This window comes from Manis pentadactyla, chromosome 3 (genome assembly GCF_030020395.1).
Source record: "Manis pentadactyla isolate mManPen7 chromosome 3, mManPen7.hap1, whole genome shotgun sequence".
In the NCBI taxonomy this organism is placed as follows: Eukaryota; Metazoa; Chordata; class Mammalia; order Pholidota; family Manidae; genus Manis; species Manis pentadactyla.
In genome coordinates this window covers 158,849,688-158,863,200 of record NC_080021.1, presented here as the reverse complement: position 1 = coordinate 158,863,200, position 13,513 = coordinate 158,849,688, and the positions used below count along the sequence as shown (strand labels likewise).

At 38.0% G+C, this 13,513-nt stretch overlaps 1 protein-coding gene across 3 annotated transcripts in view; it reads left to right on the top strand.

The window, feature by feature from the left end:
- The window catches only part of SPATA6L (spermatogenesis associated 6 like), a 77,366-nt gene that overhangs the window by 454 nt on the left and 63,399 nt on the right, over positions 1–13,513 (top strand). The gene's annotated exons all lie outside the window — the stretch shown is intronic.

Genomic DNA, 13,513 nt, shown 5'->3' with positions numbered 1-13,513 from the left:
CTTGTACATTGATATCTAAACCGGTAGTTCTGAAGCGGGAGTGTGGGGAGAATTTTTAAAAGCAGAGCCAATTTTCCTCTCATTTCGAGTTACAAAGCAACAAGACTTAGGCGAACTTGGCTGGGAGGAGTAAGCCGAAGTTGAAGTCCTGGAGCAAGCAGTGCTAAAAAATTTAGACAAGCACTGCAATTAGGGCTTCCTCTATTCCTACGTATCGTTTAATCATTAAGATTGGGCTGTTATACCGTTCTTGGAGAAGAAGAAATACATCCAATATGCCGAAGTTCACACATTGTAAGGCAATCAGCCCAGAGAATCTGATTTCGAAACATGCACGTTGAACAATCAGGGACTTCTGTCCTATTTAAAATTAATGAGACCCAAATGAAAACGGACGCCATATTTTTCAATCTACTAGATTGACAGACGAGGCTTGTCAATGCCGAGTGTTGACAAGACGTGAAGAAATGCTGTTACAGAGAATGTCATTTGTGTAACCTTTGGGGAGCGGTAATTTGTCAATATCAAAGGTTTAAGTGCTTTGATTTCAGCAACTCTCCTACCAGGAAATTATCCAATAGTTATTTTTGTACCAGTACCCAACAATTTACCTACAAAGATGTTTATTGCAGCATTTCCTTAATGCGAGGAAAAACAAGAAACAATCTTAATTGCCCATTAATAGAGAAACTTAAATTATGGTATGTTAACACATTTAGGTATTACCAGTATTTAAAAAGAGTGGACATAAACGTGTTGATATCTCCAAAATGTATTCAGTTGAAAAAAAAAAAGCAATTTGCAGAATTAAATACTTGCGGGTTTATCTTTATCTGCCCACCTATCAAGAGAGAATGATTCAATTTGTGTAAAAACGCGCGCGCGCGCGCGCGTGTGTGTGTGTGTGTGTGTGTGTGTGTGTGTAAAGAAATTCCAGAAGTGTAAGTGCCTGTTGGGTAAGGCTGGGGAGGAAATTTTCTGATCGTTTTTATATTCCAATTTTCGCTTTCCTGTGTAATGCTGTTTGAATCTTTTCCAACAACTATGTTGTACCTTAATAATTAATTATAAATAAAAGGTGAGAAGCATTATGTCTAAACTTTTTGAGTTTAGGGATGAAAGCCACAGGAGAAAACAAAGGAAGGAAGAAAAGGAAAACACTTTTTTCTCTGTGCTTCCTTGAAGACACAAAGTGCTTTGAGCAGTGCCTGGCATAAACTAAGCACTATATAAATATTAAGCATTGTTGTCATTACCAGTTTTCCTCCTACCTCTCTCACTACTAACCCTCGGTCTCTTTGGCAGTCTTCTTCCCTTCTAACTGACCTATAATTTTAAAGTTTCTCAAATTTTGGTCAGTCGGGAGGACCTGTCTGTTTTTGTGGCTTTCAAGAAATACCAATTGACAACTTCCTAACTGAAATCTAGACCTTGACCTAGCTCTAGTATTTCAGTACTCCAGTGCTCATTTGTCTACCTGCTGAGTTGACATTTCTCTTTCAATGGCTTATGCACCTTAAATTTGACATGTTAAAAATTGAACTCTGGATTCTACACTTTCCTCAAGCTTCTTCCTATCTTCCCCATGGCAATAAATGACACCACTACAATGCCCGAAAGAGGTCAGCCTTAATTCATCCTTCTCCGTCTCCTATATCTGAACCAACAGCAAGTCTTATTATTTTTGCCCTCAAATACATCCTGAATCTGCCTACTTCTCTTCAACTTTACTGCTTCTTCCCTAGCCCAGGACACCATGATTCTTCCTGAAGACTAATACAGTAATCTTCAATGTTTCTTCCGATTTCTTGTTCCTTCCAATCTCGTAACATAGTTGCCAAAGAGACTTTTAAAAAATACGTAATTCAGATCAAGTTATACACCTGCTACATCAATTAAATGCTTTCAAAACAACGGAAACCCCAGCTGACAGAGACTTAAGGCATAAGAAAATGTATTTTCTAGTTAACAAGAAGGATGAAGATAGATGGTCCTAGGACTGGTTTAGAAGTTTGGCAATGTCAAGAGGAAGGACTGAAGTTCTTTCTATCCTTTCCACCATCCTATGTCTGTTGACTTTCATCTGCAGGCTTGTAATGGTTGCATGATAGCTGCTGCAGCTCTGGACATCATATCATAACAAGACAACAGCTAAAGCGAGAAAGCAGAGGAGGCAGAAAAAGCTTTATTCACTTGTGACTCTTATAGAATAAATAAAAATGTTTCTCAGAAACTACCAGAGATTTCCCCTTAGATCTCATTGACCAGAAATGGTTTAAATAAATTTTAATTCATTTGCTGGAGCTAGATGCATTGCTACCTAAGCAAAACTTGGGTTCTGTTAGCAAGGAAGAAGCGTATATGGCTTTTAGGTATGCAAACACATTCTCTGCCTAAACTATTTATTGTCCTGTGCTCTCTAGTGTCAGCCTAACTCTTGAGTGTCATCTCTTAACCTCCTCTTTCTCCTGCCCAGTGTTGTATACTTATTGGCCTCTTTTCAGTTCCTCAGACATACCAATTTCTTACCTGACTCATGGCTCTTTACATTTGTTGCTCCTTTTGCATGGATATCTTTTCTCTCAGTTAGTTAGAAGTCTTAGTAGTGGTCATGCTTTTCTTTTTAGATCTTAGATTAAATGTTATACCTTAGAGAGGCTGATCTCCACCTAGTCTAAATTAGGTTCTTACTCTCTTTCCAACTTGTAACCTTTTATCTCATCTCCCTGGATATTTACTGGCATTTATCATACTGTTATTATTCATGTTCACTTATTTATTATAGTTCTTCCTCTACTAGAATGTAAGGCCCCCAATTGCATAGATTGTTTCTTATTCACCATTGTACCTCCATTGCCCATAACACTAATTAGCACATAGTAGTACACAGCACATAGTACTCAATGAAGACATGTTGAATAGTTGAGTAGGGAATGAGGGAATGGCAACAAGGATAAAAGGTGTAGGATTAAATAAAGGCAAAAGAGGGTAAAAAGGGAATGAAAAGAGGTATACATTTTGGTAGGGAAGAAAAGGTAGATATACTGACATCAGAAATGGTCTCAGGCATTGATGACTTTTGGGCCTAAATCCTGCTGTGCTCAGGTACAGTGGTTGCTTTTTGCAAGTCCTGGAACTAAATCATACTCTTCTCTACTTTTTTCTACTGGATAACAAATATAATTCCTTGGAAATTGCTATAATTAGCTTACTACTCCCAGGACATAGAACTGGCCAGCTAAAACTCAAAAGGAGCAAAATAGTTTTTCCTAAGTAGAAATTACTTAAAAATAGAAGGATCTGGATTATGTAGTCTAGAATGCCCAAAGACAGTCCTTGTTGAAGGTTTTGTATGATATCGTTAAATATTTAGCCTACAAATACCAGTGAATCAAAGCAGAAGCCAAAGAGTACATATGAGTCTGACTCAGGCTCTAATAAAGTTTGTGAAATAGATTCCATGTGTGGTTCCAGATTCCAAATGACTTCAAGATTATTCAAAGCTGTTCAATTGCAATTTAATTCCTTCCTTGGAATGCAAATGAATTCCACTCCTGATGTTTGAGGAAGATTCTCAAGCAGTATGTATACTTAAAGAAATACTCAAATTAACAATTTTTTTGTTTTGGATATTCATGCAAAGATCACTATCTTTATAATACAGTGTTTCTTTTTTCCTTAAGTGGGTTTCCCTCTGGATTACTTATAAAGTATTACACATTACAATAATTTTATCTCATCTGCATTTGAAGTGAATAGATCTACCTACTTTCTCTTTAAATGTATATAGAACTTCTACTGAAGGGAATTTCATAGTGATGCCACCAACAATCATTTTGATGGGTTATTTTAGGACAGAAAGAGGTCCACATAAAGAAATGACTGCTTTTGTTATTTAAGTATTATGTTAAAGATTTAAAAATTGTTTTCATGAATATTTTGATTAAATTATAGTATAATAGTAAGCCCCATAATATGCATCACCCAAATCAACAATTATCAAGACTTTCCGACATTTGTTTTATCTTTGCATTTTATTCATCTGCTGGAGTATTTAAAAACAAAATCTCAGATATTACATGATTTTACTACTATACACCTTAATATGCATCTCCAGACAATGTTGATATTTGCCTTACATAAACACAAGGACATTATCATACCTATCAAAATTAATTGTTTGGTATTATTTAATACCTAAGCCAAAATAAAATTTCCCCAATACTCAATTTAAGTTGGTTTGTTTGAATCAGGGTCCAAATAAAGTCCATATATTACAGTTGGTTGCCAGGTTTCTTAAATATTTTTTAATCTAGACCATTTTGCCTTCCCCCTTCCTTTTTTAATTTTTATTTTTATTTTGTTATCATTAATCTACAATTACATGAAGAACATTATGTTTACTAGGTTTCCCCTTCACCAAGTCCCCCACCACAAACCCCATTACAGTCACTGTCCATCAGCATAGAAAGATGCTGTAGAATCACTACTTGTCTTCTCTGTGTTGTACAGCCCTCTCCGTGCCCCCCCTGCCACATTCTACATGCTAAATGTAAGGCCCCCTTCTTTTTCCCTGCCCTTATCCCTCCCTTCCCACCCATCCTCCCCAGTCCCTTTCCCTTTGGTAACTATTAGTCCATTCTTGGGTTCTGTGATTCTGCTGCTGTTTTGTTCCTTCAGTTTTTCTTTGTTCTTATACTCCACATATGAGTGAAATCATTTGGTACTTGTCTTTCTCCGCCTGGCTTATTTCAATGAGCATAGTACCCTCTAGCCCCATCCATCCTGTTGCAAATGGTAGGGTTTGTTATCTTCTTATGGCTGAATAATATTCCATTGTGTATCTGGACCACATCTTCTCTATCCATTCATCTACTGATGGAAACTTAGGTTGCTTCCATTTCTTGGCTATTGTAAATAGTGCTGCAATAAACATAGGGGTGCATCTGTCTTTTTCAAACTGGGCTGCTGCATTCTTAGGGTAAATTCCTAGAAGTGGAACTCCTGGGTCAAATGGTATTTCTATTTTGAGCTTTTTGAGGAACCTCCAAACTAATTTCCATAGTGGTTGAACTAATTTACATTCCCACCAGCAGTGTAGGAGGGTTTCCCCTTTCTACACAACCTCACCAACATTTGTTGTTGTTTGTGTTTTGGGTGGTGGCGATCCCTACTGGTGTGAGGTGATATCTCATTGTGGTTTTAATTTGCATTTCTCTGATGACTAGCGATGTGGAGCATCTTTTCACGTGTCTATTGGCCATCTGAATTTCTTCTTTGAAGAACTATCTGTTCAACTCCTCTGCCCATTTTTTAATTGGATCATTTGCTTTTTGTTTGTTGAGGTGTGTGAGCTCTTTATATATTTTGGATGTCAAGCCTTTATTGGATCTGTCATTTATGAATATATTCTCCCATACTGTAGGGTATCTTTTTGGTCTATTGATGGTGTCCTTTGCTGTACAGAAGCTTTTCAGCTTGATATAGTCCCACTTGTTTATTTTTGCTTTTGTTTCCCTTTCCTGGGGAGATATGTTCATGAAGAAGTTGCTCATGTTTATATCCAAGAGATTTTTACCTATGTTTTTTTCTAAGAGTTTTATGGTTTCATGACTTACATTCAGGTCTTTGATCCATTTCGAATTTACTTTTGTGTATGGGGTTAGACAGTGATCTGGTTTCATTCTCTTACATGTAGCTGTCCAGTTTTGCCAGCACCGTCTGTTGAAGAGACTGTCAGTTCCCCATTGTATGTCCATGGCTCCTTTATCGTATATTAATTGACCATATATTTTTGGGTTAATGTTAGGGGACTCTATTCTGTTCCACTGTTCTCTGGCTCTGTTCTTGTGCCAGTACCAAATTGTCTTGATTACTGTGGCTTTATAGTAGAGCTTGAAGTTGGGAAGCGAAATCCCCCCAACTTTATTCTTTTTTCTCAGGATTGCTTTGGCTATGGGGTCTTTGGTGTTTCCATATGAAATTTTGAACTGTTTGTTCCAGTTCTTTGAAGAATGTTGTTGGTAATTTGATAGGGATTGCATCAAATCTGTATATTGCTTTGGGCAGGATGGCCATTTTGACTATATTAATTCTTCCTAGCCAAGAGCAATGGATGAGTTTCCATTTGTTAGTGTCCTCTTTAATTTCTCTTAAGGGTGTCTTATACTTTTCAGGGTATAGGTCTTTCACTTCCTTGGTTAGGTTTATTCCTAGGTATTTTATTCTTTTTAATGCAATTGTGAATGGAATTGTTTTCCTGATATCTCTTTCTATTAGTTCATTGTTAGCGTATAGGAAAGCCACAGATTTCTGTGTATTAATTTTGTATCCTGCAACTTTGCTGAATTCAGATACTAGTTCTAGTAGTTTTGGAGTGGAGTCTTTAGGCATTTTTATGTACAATATCATGTTATCTGCAAACAGTGACAGTTTAATTTCTTCTTTACTAATCTGGATTCCTTGTATTTCTTTGTTTTGTCTAATTGCTGTGGCTAGGACCTCCAGTACTGTGTTGAATAACAGTGGGGGGAGTGGGCATCCCTGTCTTTTACCCAATCTCAGAGGAAAAGCTTTCAGCTTCTCACTGTTCAGTATGATGTTGGCTGTGGGTTTATATGACCTTTATTATGTTGAGGTACTTGCCCTCTATGCCCATTTTGTTGAGAATTTTTATCATGAATGGATGTTGAATTTTGTCGAATGCTTTTTCAGCATCTATGGAGATGATCATGTGGTTTTTGTCCACTTTTTTATTTATGTGGTGGATGATGTTGATGGATTTTCAAATATTGTACCATCCTTGCATTCCTGGGATGAATCCCACTTGGTCATGGTGTATGATCTTTTTGATGTATTTTTGAATTCGGTTTGCTAATATTTTGTTGAGTATTTTTGCATCTTCGTTCATCAGGGATATTGGTCTGTAATTTTCTTTTTTGGTGGGGTCTTTGCCTGGTTTTGGTATTAGGGTGATGTTGGCTTCATAGAATGAGTTTAGGAGTATTCCCTCCTCTTCTGTTTTTTGGAAAACTTTAAGGAGAATGGGTATTATATCTTCTCTGTATGTCTGGTAAAATTCCAAGGTAAATTCATCTGGCCCAGGGGTTTTGTTCTTGGGTAGTTTTTTTATTACTGCTTCAATTTCTTTGCTGGTAATTGATTTGTTTAGATTTTGTGTTTCTTCCTTGGTCAGTCTTGGAAGGCTGTATTTTTCTAGGAAGTTGTCCATTTCTTCTAGGTTTTCCAGCTTGTTAGCATTTAGGTTTTCATAGTATTCTCTAATAATTCTTTGTATTACTGTCGTGTCCGTTATGATTTTTCCTTTCTTGTTTCTGATTCTATTGATGTATATTGATTCTCTTTTTCTCTTAATAAGTCTGGCTAGAGGCTTATCTATTTTGTTTATTTTCTCAAAGAACCAGCTCTTGGTTTCACTGATTTTTTCTATTGTTTCATTCTTCTCAATTTTATTTATTTCTTCTCTGATCTTTATTATGTCCCTCCTTCTGCTGATTTTAGGCCTCATTTTTTCTTCTTTTTCCAATTTTGATAATTGTGATGCTAGACTATTCATTTGGGATTGTTCTTCCTTCTTTCAATATGCCTGGATTGCTATATACTTTCCTCTTACGACTGCTTTCACTGCATCCCACAGAAGTTGGGGCTTTGTGTTGTTGTTGTCATTTGTTTCCACATATTCCTTGATCTCTATTTTAATTTCGTCATTGATCCATTGATTATTTAGGAGCATGTTGTTAAGCCTCCATGTGTTTGTGAGCCTTTTTACTTTCTTTGTACAATTTATTTCTAGTTTTATACCTTTGTGGTCTGAGAAGTTGGTTGGTAGAATTTCAATCTTTTTGAATTTACTGAGGCTCTTTTTGTAGCCTAGTATGTGTTCTATTCTGGAAAATGTTCCATGTGCACTTGAGAAGAATGTGTATCCTGTTGCTTTTGGATGTAGAGTTCTATGGATGTCTATTAGGTCCATCTGTTCTAGCGTGTTGTTCAGTGCCTCTGTGTCCTTACTTATTTTCTGTCTGGTGGAGCTATCCTTTGGAGTGAGTGGTGTGTTGAAGCCTCCTAAAATGAGGGCATTGCATTATATTTCCTCCTTTAATTCTGTTAGTGTTTATTTCACATATGCTGGTGCTCCTATGTTGGGTGCATATATATTTATAATGGTTATATCCTCTTGTTGGACTGACCCCTTTATCATTCTGTAATGTCCTCTTTATCCCTTGTTACTTTCTTTGTTTTGAAGTCTATTTTGTCTGATACTAGTACTGCAACAGCTGCTTTTTTCTCCCTGTTGTTTGCATGAAATATCTTTTTCCATCCCTTGACTTTTAGTCTGTGTATGTCTTTGGGTTTGAGGTGAGTTTCTTTCAAGCAGCATATAGATGGGTCTTGCTTTTTTATCCATTCTATTACTCTGTGTCTTTTGATTGGTGCATTCAGTCCATTTACATTTAGGGTGATTATTCAAAGATATGTACTTATTGCCATTGCAGTCTTTAGATTCGAGGTTACCAAAGGTTCAAGGTTAGCTTCTTTAGTATCTTACTGTCTAACTTAACTCGCTTATTAAGCTATTATAGACACTGATGATTCTTTATTTCTCTCCCTTCTTATTCCTCCTCCTCCATTCTTTATATGTTGGGTGTTATGTTCTGTGCCCTTTTGTGTTTCCTTTGACTGCTTTTGTAGGTAGTTGATTTTATTTTTTGCCTTTAGTTAGTATTTGGTTGATCTGCTTTCTTTGGTGTGATTTTATTTTCTCTGGTGACATCTATTTAGCCTTAGGAGTGCTCCCATTTAGAGCAGTCCCTCTAAAATACCCTGTAGAGGTGGTTTGTGGGAGGCAAATTCCCTCAACTTCTGCTTGCCTGGGAATTGTGTAATCCCTCCTTCATATTTAAATGATAATCGTGCTGGATATAGTATTCTTGGTTCAAGGCCCTTCTTTTTCATTGCATTAAATATATCATGCCATTCTCTTCTGGCCTGTAAGGTTTCTCTTGAGAAGTCTGATGATAGCCTGATGGGTTTTCCTTTGTAGGTGACCTTTTTCCTCTCTCTAACTGCCTTTAAATCTCTGTCCTTGTCCTTGATCTTTGCCATTTTAGTTATTATGTGTCTTGGTGTTGTCCTCCTTGGGTCCCTTCTGTTCAGAATTCTGTGTACTTCTGTGGTCTGAGCGACTATTTCCCCTCCAGTTTGGGTCAGTTTTCAGCGATTATTTCTTCAAATACACTTTCTATCCCTTTTTCTCTCTCTTCTTCTTCTGGTACCCCTATAATGCGGATCTTGTTCCTTTTGGATTGGTCACACAGTTCTCTTAATATTGTTTCATTCCTGGAGATCCTTTTATCTCTCTCTGTGTCAGCTTCTATGTGTTCCTGTTCTCTGGTTTCTAATCCTTCAATGGCCTCTCGCATCTCATCCATTCTGCTTTTAATCCTTCCAGAGATTGTTTAATTTTGTACTTTGTCCTTTAGCTCTTGCATTTTTCTCTGCAGCTCCATCAGCATGGTTATGACCTTTATTTTGAATTCTTTTTCAGGGAGATTGGTTAGGTCTATCTCTCCAAGGTCCTTCTCAGACATTGTCTCTGTGATTTTGGTCTAGATCAAATTCTTCTGCCTTTTCATGGTGATAGATGTAGTTGTGGGAAGCTGGCATGAGTGTCGGCTGGGAGAACGTCCCTTCTTGCTAGTTTGTGGCCTTCCTCTCCTGGGAGAACGGCGACCCCTAGCGGCTTGTGCTGGGCAGCTGCACACAGATGGGGCCTGATTCTTGTCCAGCCTCCGTGGAGTAAGCTCCACAGTTGCTGTTGGCGTGGCCGCTCTCAGGCTTCTGCTCCGCTATGGCGGAGCCTCATCAGATGGGGAACGGGCGGGAGGCTGTTTATCACCGTGAGGGGCCTCAGAGCTGCGCTGCCACCCAGGGGGTTAGGGCGCCCGGAGTTTCCCCGTATTCCCAGCTGCTGGGCTGAGTGTCCTGGGATGCATCCATCCAGCTGTGGGGTCCCTGTCCCTTTAAGACTTTCAAAAAGCACTCGCTTTACTTTGTCCCAGGGGTGCTGGCTGCAGGGACCCGCTTGTAGATTTTACTGTCCTGTTTCCCTAGTGTCCAGCACACCACACACTGTGTGTCTGCGCTCCCAGTGCGGATGGCTAGGGCTGGGTGTTTAGCAGTCCTGGGCTCCCTCTCCCTCCCCGCACCGACTCCTCTCCTCTTGCCGGGAGCTGGGGTGAGGGGTGCTCAGGTCCTGCCTGACTGCGGCTTGTATCTTACCTCCTTCGTGAGGCGCTGGGTTCTCGCAGGTGTATATGTAGTCTGGCTGTTGTCCTGTATCTTCTGGTCTCTCTTTTAGGGATAGTTGTATTTGTTGTATTTTCAAAAATATATATGGTTTTGGGAGGAAGTTTCCACTGCTCTACTCATGCCACCATCTTGGCTCCTCCCCCACTTTCCTTTTTTTTTTAATGTCGTTGACTTGGTTGCAGAGTGGCTGGGTCAGTTCTCCTACAGAATTTTCCACATTCCAAAATATGTCTGTTTGCCTCCTTGTGTCATTAATATATTTCTCTATCCCCCATATTTCCCTTAAATGAAGTTAGCTCTAGAGAGCAACAGAGCAACACTATTCAATAGAAGTTTCTGTGATGATAGAAATAATCTATATGCACTATCCAACACAGTAGCCATTAGCCACATGCTTGGCTATTGAGCACTTTAAATGTGACTAGTGTGAGCAAGGAACTGAATTAAAATTTTATTTAGGTTTAGTTAATTTAAATGTAGATAGCCATATGTGGATAGTCTATTAGTGCAGCTCTAGTGGCTTGATTAGATTTGACTTAAAATTTCTTGGCAACAGTGTTTCATAGGTGCTTCCTATGAATCATAGGAGATAGAATGTCACGTCTAGTGATGTTAAGATTTATCAGTGGTTCATATGAAGGTGATGGCCTGATCCCTCTAATATGAAGTGTCCTCAGAGGATATTATCTTAACATTAATTTAAAAAAATATATAAACTTCATCTTCCTACAGTTTATGAGAACCAAGGAAAGAGATCAGCAGAGTTCACTGTGCTTTCCAATACATTCATTGTAAAAGAAAGATAAACTTCTCTCTTTTACATAAGATTGTGAGAAAACTAAACTGTTAGAGAACATTTCGGTGAAAGACTTTGAAGAAGGGCAAATATCAAACACACTTAAAAAATAGACCCAGTCTTGAGGCTGGGTCTGCACTTAGCAAAAATCAGTAATCTGGAAATGTGTTAGGGCTTAAATAATCCAGATTGTTTTGTGTACTTAGGTTTTTTTCCTTTTTTTCTTTACAGGCATGTTGCTAATGAACAACTCATTTTGGAAACAATCTGCTCGTGTTACTCACTTTTGCTAATAAATAATTCACTGACTCAAAAGATTGTAGGGCCTCACAAGTAAGTCTTAGTTGAGGACATATAATAATGACCTGGAACAGGACTTTGAAGGTCTTTTTTCACTTGTTATTGAATTTAGCTCCCCTTGGAGAAACAACTGGCTCTAATAAATGGACACAAATATGGAGAGAAGCACCCCTCTTTCCTTCCTTGCCTCCTTGTCAGAAAACCTGGGTGGCTCTTCTTTTGCTTTAGGTGAGAACTGATGGCAGGATAGCGGGCAGGATAGTGTTTCTAAAACCTGATTTGACTAACTCTACCCCTTCCAAAAAAATGGGCATAGTGGGCATATGCATATGCAGGAAAGGTTGCTATCACATCAGGGGCCTTGGGACCCCCGAGACAGCCAGGGATCACAGGATGAAAACACCTTGCACTGGAAGCAGAAGTAGCAGACACACTTGTGTGGCATGCAATATATAGGATGCAGCTCAAAAAGCTCAAGAAGCCAGTTTTTGGTCCTCCCTATCTTCCCAGATTTATCTTTTCTATTGTTTTATGTTTTTGTCCTTTTTTATTTTTCCTTTTTGGATAGATAATGCAAATACTTGACAAAAAATATTCAAAAAATAGCTGTGGATATGTAATGTAAAGTAAGTTTCTTCTCTGTCTCTCTATTCTAGGTCCCCTCCCTAGAGGCATCTCATATTAGCAGTTTTTAGCATATCCTTTCAGGAATATTCTAAGCATAAATTATGTATTGTATTTCCTCTCTTCCAAATGGCAGCATACTTTATACATTTTTTTGTTATATGCCCCTTTCCGCCATTAGTCCTATATTTCAGAGAGTATTTATTGATAGACTTATGGCTCTGCTTTATTCTTTGTGCAATGCTGCAAAGAATCCATCTTGAGGCTTAACCATAATTTATTTAATCTCACCCTACTTAATGACATTTAGGTGATATTAGTATATTTTTTAAACTACAAATAATGCTGCAGCATATGTTTTTGTGTGCTTGTGAAAGTATGTCCATATGTATCCATTTCTAGCAGTGGAATTGCTGAGTCAAATTAAAGATTTTAATAAACATTAACAAATTGTTTTCCAAAGAAACTGTATGTGGCAGGCAGAATAATGGCCCCGAAAGAGATCTACATCCTAATCCCTGGAACTTAAGAATATGTTACCTTCAGTGACAAAGGGGAATTAATATTGCAGATGGAATTAAGGTCGCTAATAGGCTGACCTTAAAATAGGGGAAATAATACTGGGTTATCTAGGTGGGCCTGATGTAATCCCAAAGGTACTTAAAAGTGGAAGAACGAACCAGAGAGATGGCAGCATGAGAAGGATGTGGCTTTGAAGATGGAGAAAAGGAGCTATGAGCCAAGGAAGTAGGTGACCCCTAAAAGCTGGAAAAGCAAGAAAATGGAAAAGGCAAGGAATACAGCCTTGCTGACACTTTTGCTTTTATCCCAGTGGGATCTGTGTTGGATTCCTGATCCATAAAACTAATAATAATAAATAATAAATTTGTCCAGTTTTAAGCCATTAAGTTAGTGGTGCTTTGTCACAGTAGCCATACTAAAATAATACATTTTATATACACACACACTATATATATATATATATATATATATGTAAACATATATGTATGTTTACATTCCTACCAACATGGCATGTTTCCCCAAATCCCTGACATCAGTGCCTTCTTTTTTTAAAAAATTTTCTTCCTACATTATTTGGAAAGAAATGTGTATAATTTAGTGTGCTAGAATTCATTTTTTTAGTTAAAAGGAAAATCTCATAATTATCTGACTGTCATTACTTTTGTTCTTTGCTAATTAACTATTTGGAAAACTTCCACTTGGGACATGTGCCATTTTCTTGGCAGTTGCGAGGATATGAGGAGGATGTGCTGATGTGTCATTTCTGCAATACTGATATCACTGCTGACTAGCCTGGACTGTGGAAGCACTGCGGGAATAGAAGTAGTTCAGTGGGATTTGTTTTCTGATATCATGGTGGAGGTCTCAATGATTAACTACTCTGCAAGATGGACTAGAAGCATAGTGTATGTAGCAACTATACATATCCATGGCAGCTGA